Source organism: Protopterus annectens, chromosome 9.part0 (genome assembly GCF_019279795.1).
Source record: "Protopterus annectens isolate FY-2018-M chromosome 9.part0, PAN1.0, whole genome shotgun sequence".
NCBI classification, from domain to species: Eukaryota; Metazoa; Chordata; order Ceratodontiformes; family Protopteridae; genus Protopterus; species Protopterus annectens.
The window spans coordinates 627,408,803-627,420,820 of record NC_056743.1 but is presented as its reverse complement, the minus strand read 5'-3'; the positions used below and the strand labels follow the sequence as shown (position 1 = coordinate 627,420,820).

The 12,018-nt window shown below is 44.2% G+C and overlaps 1 protein-coding gene across 2 annotated transcripts in view; it reads left to right on the top strand.

Moving 5' to 3' along the window:
• Positions 1–12,018, top strand: part of PBX2 (PBX homeobox 2) — a 1,189,058-nt gene that overhangs the window by 97,463 nt on the left and 1,079,577 nt on the right. The window lies entirely within an intron of this gene.

Sequence of the window (12,018 nt, the reverse complement as noted above, 5' to 3'; positions counted from 1 at the left end):
CAGCAATTTCTGCTCACTATGATTGTGTCCCACCATTGTTTTCTCATCCTTTGTTCAAGCAATTTCTTAGAGGGGCAAAGAATATAAGACCCCACGAAGAGCTCCTACGCCTGCTTGGGATCTCAATTTTGTGTTGGAGAAACTCACTCTACAACCTTTGAGCCTGCAGCTACTGCTGAATTAAAGTTTTTATCATGGAAGACTGCTTTTTTGTTGGCTATTACCTCTGCAAGAAGGGTTTCTGAGTTACAGGCCCTTATGGCGGTTGAGCCTTTCTTAATTTTCCATAAGGATAGGGTATCTTTACGTACTAATCCTTCCTTTATGCCTAAAGTGGTTTCTAGTGTGGCTTTAAACCAAACTATTCATTTGCCTACTTTTATGCAAATCCCCAAAATAAAGGGGAAAAGATTTTGCACACTTTAGATGTACACAGGCAGTTGCGATATTATTTGGACAGAACTAAGGGGTTCAGGCAGTCTCAGCAGTTATTTGTTTCTTTTGCTTTGAGTTCTCAGGGCAAGCCTGTGTCAAAACAAACTATTTCTAAGTGGATTGGGTTTGCATTGCTTTCTGTTATTCCCATCATGGCAAGGAAATTCCAGCTGGGATTAGGCCTCATTCCACTAGGGCTACTGCCACTGACAGCTTTTTGAGGGGTGGCAACTAAGGATATTTTGGAGGCAGCTACTTGGAGTTCAGTGCATACTTTCTCTAGGCATTATCACCTTCCACTTTACTCTAAATCCAGGGCTGGTTTTGCCACTGCTGTTTTGCAGGGCATTTTGGCAGCTCCTGCTTCCTTATAGTTTAGCCATCCTCCCTTACCTCTGCTTTGGGATTCTACCCAAGTGTAAGGACTGCAGCAATGTGAGATGAAGAACATAGTACAGTTTTGTACCTACCATAAATGTAGATGTTCAAGATCCACATTGCTGCAGTCCAATTTACTCTCCTCCTTCCCCTCTTGGAGGCGGTTGTGTGGGTTGGGTTGTTAATAGGGTGTATATTGTATATATTGTACATATTATTAGTGCTAGGATGGTTGGTTGTTGGTTTGCTGTCTTTTGGTTTTGACCTTTATTTCTAGGGTCTTCTGACATCTGGGGCAAGAAAAGACTGAGGATATGACGTCGGTCATGCGCATTTGTACCCTGACGTCCTGATGTCAGTCAAATGCGCCTTGACCGACGTCAGCCTTATACTTTGATAGTCGGGCCGACCGAGGACAGCGGACTACCCAAGTGTAAGGACTGCAGCAATGTGGATCTTCGAACATCTACATTTATGGTAGGTACAAAACTGTACTTTTCCATTTCTTCTGATCAGGAATTTTCTGTTCCACCCTATGAGGATTCTGATGCAGAGGAATCCATCCCATCTGCATCTCCTCCAGAGGATTACTGTTTTGTAGAGACTTTGCATACTTTAAGGGAACACTTTCACTGGGAGAGTCAGGACTTCTCTGAATCAAAAAAAAAAAAAAAAAAAAAAAAAAATAGGCTTAGGGATTTCCTTCTTCCTCAGCATAAGCCTTTGGCAATACCTCCTGTATTAGACATTGTTGATGTGTTCTCGGAATCAAGCATGGCTTCTGATTCCCTACCTCCAGCTCCTAGTAAGCCAGACTGGTATTGCAGGGTTCCTGACTCCCACAAATTTCTTTTCAAAAATCCTGCTGCTGATCCTGAGACTATTTCTCAGGGTCCCAAGGGTGTTAAGGCTTCTACAGCCAAAAATCCTACCCCTTCTGATAGAGATTCCGGGGCACTGGATAGATGGGGTAAGAAGGTTTATACGTCTGCAACCTTGGCAATCAGGGCTTACTGCCAGTTTCATATGCTTAAATATCAACAGCATGTTATGAGCTTACTGAAACAGAAAATGGTGTTGATTTCTGATTGTGTGGAAAATAGAGTTACAGGATTTATTGGATTCAGCAGAACAGGTTGGAAAGCATACTTTGCAATGTGGTTTTGATTCCTTGGAGGCCTCCTGTAGGGCCGCCATTACTGGATCCGTGATTAGAAGGCATGCCTGGCTCAAGGAGCAAAATCTGCCTGATCATGTTAAAGCTAAATTGTTGGATGCCCCTTTGCAGCATGATACTCTGGTTCATAGGTTCATAGGTTCATACTAGGCTATCTGCCCTAGGGCATTTATAAGCCTAGCCAGAGTGTGTATGGCTTTCACCACCCATTTTAAATTAATTTTGCTATGCCCTTTTTCGAGGTTAGTATACTGTGCCTTTGTCTAACAGTGACACAGAAGTGGTACCCGGGGTAAACCTACGATCTCCCATCCACTCATCAAGATTCCTCTTGAAGAGAGTCAATGAGGGACTCTGCCTAACCTGGACTGGGATTTTATTCCAGAGTGAAGGGAGCCTCTGGGTTATGAATCTGTCCCTCCAGCATGTCCTATTTATTTCAGTGCTGAGGTTTAAGTCCCCCGAGCACGTAGCTCGATGGGATTTGGATTTTCTGAGGTGCAGCATGTCCATTAATTCCGGGTTGGACATGGCTTTATACGTCGGGCACAGATCGCCTCTGAGCAGGCGGTATGCCACTGAGTAGAGCTGGAATTTTCTTTAACCGGGCAGCATATGGCATCTGTTTGAGCCCCTTGATCCTCTTGGTGAGGTACTTTTGGGGTCTTTCCAGTTGCTGCAGGTGTCTGGTAAGGTACATCCCAAAAGGGGCATTGTACTCAATTATGGGCCTGATGAGGGATGAGTAAAGAGGCACGATTACCTCCCCTGATCTAGATGTGAATCCCTTCATGATTAGGTGGGCTATATAAAATGTTTTTCTAACCACTTTGGCCACGTGGTTGTCAAATGAGAGATTGCTATCAACCTGGGTCCCCAGGTCCCTAATTACTTCTGTACTTAATGGATTACCACCTATGTGGTAATTTGTGGGCACTTTGTTTTTGCCAAAGGGGATGACTATACACTTTTTGGCATTTGGTAATAAGGCAAAAGAGGTTTTAAAGAAAATGGAAGACAAAGTTAAATCTATGCAAACTGTAAAAGATTTCTTGCAAGTGCAGCCACCCAGGTTCAGTCCTTTCCTGTGTCTATCAGAGCCACTCAGGGCAAACCCAGGCGCTCAAAAGGCTCCAGATGTCAATCACAAGGTTCTTACAGGTCAAAGCAATGGGGTGCCTCCACCTCCAAATTTGGAGTAAACAAAGCACAACCCTACAGTAAGAAGTCTCAATGACTTTCCTGTACCATCTCCAAGCACTTATCTTTGGCAGCCCCCTTCATGCTCAAAATTGGCAGTTAATTACCCAGGGCAAGTGGGTATTAAACATTAGTATCCCAGGGGTACAGATTTTCATTTCCATACTTTGCCATTTCCAAACGGATGACCGGATTTGCCACAAAACCAGTGGGCAGAGGCCCAGAAACGAGTCATGTCCCTCATGGATATGAGGGCTATTCAGCCGGTACCAGAAAAGGAAAAAGGACAAGGATTTTATTCAAGACTTTTCCTGGTACCCAGAAAAGACCATTCATGGCGTTCAGTACTGGACTTAACGATTCTGAACACGTTCCTGGACATTCCAAAATTCAAAATGTTGACTTTACAACAGCTACTGCCTATACTAGGCAAGAATACTTGGTTAGTAACTCTAGACTTAAAAGAGGCATACCTGCCTATCCCAATAAGGGAATCCTGCAGACGATACCTCTGCGTCAAAGCAGGTTTTTTGCATTACCAATTCTCTGCACTGCCCTTTGGTTTATCTACTTAAGACAGGGTCTTTACAAAGTGCCTGGCACCAGTAATTGCGTTCTGCAGACAAAGAAACATTCAAATTTATTCTTATCTGGACGATTGTCTCATTCAGGCAGAGGACAAGGACACACTTCAACATTTGGCGTTTGTAAAATGGCTTCTAGCATGCCTAGGGTACACCATAAACGAAAATAAATCACAGCTGGTACCCTCTCAAAAAATTACATTCCTAGGTTCAAGCTTGAATACAACTGCCCAGATGGCTTACCTCACGCCAGACAAACATGCAATTGACAGCATACTTCAAACAAATGGCAACAAAAACCCAGTTATCTGCAAGACAAATTCTGCAGGCTTTGGGGTTCATGACATCCTGCATTCTACTAATTCCATATGCAAGACTGCATATGAGGAAACTTCAATGGTACTTATTGTCACAGCCTGGAAACAATGATTCCTCTCATTCCCTGCCTACAACAGGAGTTTCTTTGGTTGGCAGAGACATTTCACCAAAACAAGGGACTGTCATTCACTCTACCCCTGCCACCCAAACCTTAACTACAGATGCATCAGACTATGCTTGGGGGACCCACCTGGCAGGGAGATGCATTCAGGGCAAATGGAGCCCAAACGAAATGCATCTGCATATCAACCAGAAAGAAATGCTAGCTGTTCAGAATGCTCCGACAGCCTTCAAGGACTTACTTCATCCAGGACAACTACTGATAAAGACGGACAACACCACAGTTTTATGTGGTACATAAGCAGGGGGGTACCCATTCCTACCCCCTTTGTAGACTAGCCATGGCCTTGTGGAACACAGCCTTGACTTGCCAAATACATCTTCAAGCTCAATTCCTGCCAGGAAAGCAAAATACTCTGGCAGACGACCTAAGCAGAAATCTTATGGACCCGCACGAATGGAAACTGGATCCACAAATCTTCAGCATGTTAACACAGTTTTGGGGAGAGGCAAATAAATCTGTCTGGGCTCCCCCATTTCTATCAGTTGGACAAATTCTGCACAAGAACTCATTACAAAAAACATGGAAAGTGGATGCTCTATCCTTCAGATGGAAAAACATATCAGTCTGTGCCTTTTCCCCCTCTGCCTCTACTTTCCAAGGTCTTACTAATAGTCAGGAAAAACCAAAAATGATCCTAATTGCTCCGGACTGGCCTCGCCAGTACTGGTACCCGCTTCTAAGGAATGTCGCACTTTCCTCCTTGGTACTTGTTTCAAAACACCTCATCTACTGTCTCAGCTGAACTATCAAATTTTGCACACTCCTCTCCAAACTCTGAATCTTGCAGCATGACTAATCAACTAATTATTCAAACCTCATCTCTCAGTAAACCTGTGATGGATGTCATTTTGGAAGCCAGAAGGCCTAGTACCAAAAAAATCTTATGCTGATAAATGGAAGAGATTCTGTGCTTGGAACCAAGCACAAGGAATAGACACAGCAAAGCCCAATATTCCTCAGATTTTACAATATTTAACTGAGATGCTTGACAAGGGCCTGTCTGTTTCCTTCAATAAAAATCCATGCCTTTGCCATCTCGGCTCATTACAACACAGAGCCTCCCTCTTTTTTCTCATCCTCTGCTTAAACAGCATCTCAGAGGGGCCAAAAATTTAAGGCCTCCCAGGAGAACACCAACTTCTGCATGGGACCTCAATTTTGTGCTGGAAAAACTCACCCTGCCTCCTTTTGAACCGGCAGCTACTGCGGATATAAAATTTCTATCTTGGAAGACAGCTTTTCTTTTGGCAGTCACTTCAAGAAGGGTTTCAGAACTACAGGCTCTCATGGCAGTGGAGCCTTTCATTATATTTTACCAGGACAGGGTGGCCCTCAGGACCAATCCTTCTTTTTTATGCCTAAGGTGGTATCCAGTGTGGCTCTTAACCAGACCATTCACCAGCCAACATTTTCCCCAAATCCGCAGAACAAGGGGGAGCGGATTCTGCATTCATTGGATGTACACAGACAACTAAGATTCTACTTAAACAGGACAAAATCTCGAAGAAAGTCTGAGCAACTACTGTTAGCATTTGCTGCAAGATCAGAGGGGAAGGCTATATCAAAGCAGACTATTTCCAAATGGATAAGCCACTGCATTAGTTTCTGCTGTTTGCACCGTGGTAAACCTGTGCCCAAGGGGATCAGATCCCATTCCACCAGGGCTGCCTCTACTTCAGCAGCTTTTCTCAGAGGGGTCCCAACCAAAGACATTCTAGAAGGTTCTACTTGGAGCTCTGTTCATACGTTCACAAAGCATTATTATTTACCTCTCTTCTCTAAATCCAGGGCAGGCTTTGCCACTGCACTCCTGCAGGGCCTTATAGCTGCTCCTGATGCTGTTTAGTTCCATCCTCCCATCCATAGCTTTGGGATTCTACCCAAATGTAATGACCGCAACAGTGAAACACGAACATAGTACAGTTGTGCACATTTACCATAAATTTAGATGTTAAGAGTGTATTCACTGTTGCAGTCCGGGTTACCCACCATCCCCCATTCTATAACTTTTCTTTCCTTCACTATACTCAAAAGCCTTTGTCGTGTATTTGCTTTTAGTTGAAGGTAAATTTTATGTTTCTAAGGTGCATTTATATATTTACAGTTTATTTATATATATATTTTTGCTCCCCATTTGGGGGCACCTGACTTCTGGGGCAAGAAAAACTGATTAAAATGGCATTGGCTGCATGTTTTATACCCTGACGTCACGGAAGAGGAGACAGCAACCGACGCAGGACCCAAGACTTTGTTATTCAGGCCGACTGAGGGCAACCTGCCCGCAGATTACCCAAATGTAATGACTGCAACAGTGAATACACTCTAACATCTACATTTATGGTAAGTGTACACAACTGCACTTTTCTTCCACCTCTAAAATTTAGTTAGCTGTAGTAACCTACCCATAAAGCTACAGCTACTTAAAGCTACAGCTACTGCAGCAGTGATCAGTATGGATATAATACTGTTGAATACCATAATGGCAGATGTTTGGTCACTGCTGCAGTACCTGCTCCCTGTCTTCATCCTTCTTGTTTTTGTGTGTGTTTTTTATGATGTCAGGGTGTGATGTTTTGTTTGGTTTTAGCATAGACCTTTCAAGGCTGAGCCTCCCTCTTCCTGCTGGCAGCAAGGCTCTGAAGGGGTTCACACCCAATTTGCCTTTTGACAGTTTGGTTGTGTGGAAGGGGACCTGAAGCTTTGGGATTGGGAACTGGCTTGCCATTATGTCCCTGGTAGGCTATGTAACCCATATAGCTAGGGCTTCTGCAGCAATGATTGTTCAAACATGTGCTGTTATGGTCAGCTTACACAATTGTACTTTCTACCACTCATTCCCTGAGCCTTGCTTCAGCACCTCTTATTTCAAACTGTTTACATCGCTGTCGTTTTCTTCATTAGTACTGATGTCCTCCTTGTAATGTGAATCGGTGGGCACTACATGAGTAAACTTTATTTCAGAGCATTTTGGTGTGGAGGTTTACTAGGGCCCTGGTGTTCGGTATCAGACTGGTTGCTCTGAAGTTGACTCTTATACCTTCAGGGCTGTTACTGGTATCCTACAGTTCAGTGTTTCACACTTTGGCATCAAAGCCTTCCTAAACGCATACACTGGCCTCTACTGGTAGTAGAACATAGGAGTACACTCTGAGACTGAGGAGTCAGCCAGTTTCCTGGGTACCATCTTCTCAGTGCTGATGGAGCAGAATCAGGGAATGATGGAGGCAACCATGAGTGTTTATTGACCTTAGGAACTCGGCACCATATTTTTACCCCTTATTGGCCCCAGTGTCTGTGGATAATAAGCCCATTCCTGACCAGTCAGCCCCTGCATTCTCCATCACCGGGGGTGAGGGGAGGGTTAACTGTGAGGGGCTATCATTCAGATATCCTGAGATGTAGCATTTCGGCACAACCTCACTCTGCAGCTGTCTTGCATACCATCAGAGCAAAATTGTGTGACAGGCAAGCTGAGCTGGACCAAGGCAGGCCCTTGTGAATGGAGACTGGATTGCGGTAGGTGTTTCAATAATTGATCCAGCTGCAGAAAGTACCTCAAATATATCTTTCTCCTTTGCTAACAACATTCATCTGACAAAACTGTGCTCCAAGACTCTATGCAAGAAGGCCTGGAAAGCAGATGTTTTTTCTTTTTATTGGATTTAACTGTTCCTGTGTGCCCCCCCCCTTTCCAAGAATATTCAGGGTTATTTTGAAGATTTAGGACGCACTCCAAAAGATTTTCTCCATTCTGGCCCAGACCAGGGGCAATTACAACTTGCTTAGTCACAGGCTGGATGTACTCTAAAGACAAGGGGTATTTGATGCATCCCGACCTCCAAACAACTATTGTCATATACACTTCTAAGATGTCTTATAGGTACTTTTTTCTGAGAAAGTGCAGCAAGTATTAAAGGAGGCAGGAGAACGTCTTACTAGAAAATCTTGTATTGGTAAATGGTAAGATTTTCTAGCTGGTGCAGTGAAAAGATCCAGCACCCATTTAGTGTTCTGGTTGTACATTGTTTGTGAATTAATATTCTCTGGCCTGCCTTACCTTTTATCGGGGTTCATTTGTTTTGCTATGTCAGCATGTCTGCCGGCGAATCCCCCTTTTTCAGTGTAGTTTCAATGCAGTCTTATGTAAAAATGTTATTGAAAGAAAGGGGTGTTGCATACCAAGTATTCTAGGCAGCAGGGGCCTTCTCCTGGTGATCTATGTTTTATGTTAGAAAAAAACAACTCTTGCTTTTGAATCAACTCATCAGGCTGATTTGAGGTTCTTGCCATGGAAAACAGTGTTACTGTTCTTTCAGAGGTCAGAGCAATTAGTATCGGGAGATGTTCATCATGGTTCACTTTTGCAGTCCTAACCAGTGGGTTATCCGGCTCCTGGTAGCCTTCGATTGGCCAGAATACCAAAGGTAAGTAAATATGACATCGGCTGTCGTCTGTTGTAAAGGACATCAGGATGTCCGATACAAAAGGAGGCAGCCGACGTCACTTCCTCAGTCTTCCTTGCCGTGGATCCCAAGGCAGAAGCATTTTTGCATGAGTGGCAGTCGGCAGTTTACCTTTTTGGTTTCCGACTACAAAGTTGAAGTCAACTACAGCAGACTGGCCCAGACTGCATGGGTATCCACTGCTTCTCAGTCTCTTCCAATTCCAATTTCCTCCTTGGCATTTTCCTCTGAAACCAGATCTTTTGGTTCAGGATGGGGGCAACATTCTACATCCTCATCTTCAGGATCTCCATTTGGCAGCATGGCTCATTGTATGAATCGATCCATTTTTTCTTCCCTTTCCAAGCATGTGGTTAATGTACTTCAGGAGGCCTACACTAGGAAGTCCTACTCTGGCAAATGGGAAAGATTCTCTCATTGGATGCAGGCTAGAGGGGAATCTTCTTCTCAGCCTACTCTTCCTCTGATCCTGGAATACTTGGCTGATTTGCTTCAGGGTGGTCTTTCGTTTTCCTCTTTGAATATCCATGCTTCAGCCATTTCTGCTCATTTATTCTTTTGAGCAACCCATTTTCTTTATCCCCTGATGAAAATGTTTCTCAGAGGTGCTTGCAACTTAAAACCTCCCAGAAGGGCACCTACTCCAACCTGGGATCTTGATTTTGTTCTAGAGAAACTCACTCTTCCTCCTTTTGAGCCAGCTGCCACTGCAGATTTAAAGTTTCTCTCTTGGAAGACTGCCTTCCTTTTGGCTGTAACTTCAGGAAGGAGGGTTTCGGAGCTGCAAGCTTTGGCTGCGGAGCCTTTTCTTATTTTCCATGCAGATCGTGTCTTTCTGAGAACCAATCCCTCTCTTATGCCAAAGGTGGTTTCTAGCCGGACTCTTAATCAGTCCATACTTTTTCTTACTTTTTTTTCCTAAGCCTCAAAATAGAGGTGAAAGGATCCTGCATTCTCTTGATGTGCACAGACAGCTCAGGTTTTACCTGCACATGACTAAAGACCTTCGGAAATCAGTTATTGGTCAGTTTTGCCCCTGGAGCTCAGGGCAAAGTTATCTCTAAGCAAACCATTTCTAAGTGGATTGCACATTGTATTACTTTGTTATTCCTTTCATGGCAAGGTTCCTCCTCAAGGGGTGAGGACCCACTCCAAAAGAGCAGCTTCCACTTTTGCAGCCTTTAAGGGGTGTCCCTACTAAAGATATTTAAGAGGCTGCCACATTGTCTTCTGTTCACACTTTCACAAAGCATTATAATTTGCCTTTGTTTTCTAGAGCCAGGGCAGGATTTGCCACTGTTCTGCAGGGCATTCTCTCCAGTCCTTGATTCTGTTGGTGCCTCCTCCCTTTTCTCTGGGCTTTGGTAATCAAGCCATTGGTTAGGACTGCAACAGTGAAACACGAACATAGTATAGTTGTGCACACTTACTATAAATGTAGATGTTAGAGTGTATTCACTGTTGCAGTCCTGGTTTCCCTTCCTCCTTCCCCGTTTGGTCCTTTCCTGTTCTCATTTCCTAAGGCACAGGCTGAATCTGGTTTTATTTGCCAAAGTTTCTTTGGCTTAAGCCTTGTTTTCTGGGGACTCCTGACTGTTAAGACTGAGGAAGTGATGTCAGCTGCCTCCTTTTGTATTGGACGTCCTGATGTCCTTTACAACCAGCGTCCTATTTACTTACCTTTTGGTATTCTGGCCGATCGAGGGCTACCAGGAGCCAGATAACCCATTGGTTAGGATTGTAACAGCGAATACACTCCTTAACATCTACATTTATGGCAAGTGTACACAACTGTACTTTGCAAGCTCTTGTAGAGGGGTCAACATTCTCATTTTCTGCAAAGACAGGGTTTCCTTAAGAACTAATACTACTGTTATGCCTAAAGTGGGTATCCAAGTTTACTGTCAGCCAAGCTATTTCTTTCCCAAACCTAAACATGAGGGAGAAAGGATACTTGGTATCTTGGATGCCCACAGATAGCTTAGGTTCTGTCCTGTCTGAACATAATCTTTCAGGCACCGTGATCAGTTCATTTTTTTTCTTGCCTTCACAAAAATGATCTGTTAGTGTCAAAACAGACTCTTTCCACGTAGTTATTTCATGCTACTACCCTTTCTTATATCCACCACATCAAGATAATTCCAAGCAGTATCGGTGTTCATTCTACTAGGGCCTTTGGCTTCATCAGTGGCTTCTTGGAAATTGCTGGATTTACAAGCAGTGTCTTGGCCCTCTGTACACACTTGTGATTCCTTCTCCAGGTCTAGGATAGGCTTTGCTAGGATCATTCTCCCAGGCTCTTGGACCCTTGTACTGTCTCCTCCCAATTGGTGTAAGCTGTGGTAATCTAGCCATATAGCTAAGGCTACTGTAGCAGTGATCAGTATGATCAAAGTAGTAGTTATGTAAATACTTACCATAACAGTAGGTGTTCAGATAATCACAGCTGCAGCAGCTGTTCCTTCCTTCCATCCCTTATTTTTGTACGATGTTCATCGTATTAGCCTGCTGCAGTCATCACACTTGGGTCATCCTGTCGTCAGGCGGTCCTGCAGTCGGCCGGAATTCCAAAGTCTTGGTCCGGCGTCGGTTGCTGTCGCTTCTTCCCTGATGTCAGTGCGCCAGGGGTATATATATAATGCATCAGACGCCATCTTCTTCAGTCTTTCTTGCTGCGCGGTGCCTGAAGCAGAAGCAGTTCACAAGTGCCGGTCGGCCGACTCCTGAGATTTTCGAAATCGAATTTCAGACCGAAGTCTTCAATAAAGCTAAGTACCCCATTGGGGAAACTTTTCTTGCCTCAGACCGATGTCAGAAAAAGTTAACAATTGTATTTCTTGTGGGAAGCAAATACCTCATAAGGATTTTCATTCTTACTGCATACCTTGCCTAGGCCCAGACCACGACGTCACTAGTTGTCATTTTTGTGCTAGGTTTAATAAGCGTGCTATAAAAAGACGCTTTGATTTCGCACGACACTATGCCGTCGGAGCAACAGATTACCGGCGTGCACAAAAAACGCAAGGATAAGGACAGGCAGCCTAGACCCAAGCCAGACTCAGAGGCCTCGACCGGTCCAGTGTCTGGTTCACCGGTCTTCAGTGAGGCTCCGACGCAGCCCCTGACTACCGCAGATCTGGAACCCGAGACCGCTTCGCAACTTTTGACTGAAAGTGCCAGGCCGACGCAGCCATTTTGTTCAGCCCCTACCGACGACACTGCTGAAAAAAATGGTGCTGCAGAAACACCTTCGGTTTCTGAAGGTGTTTTCAGACCTAT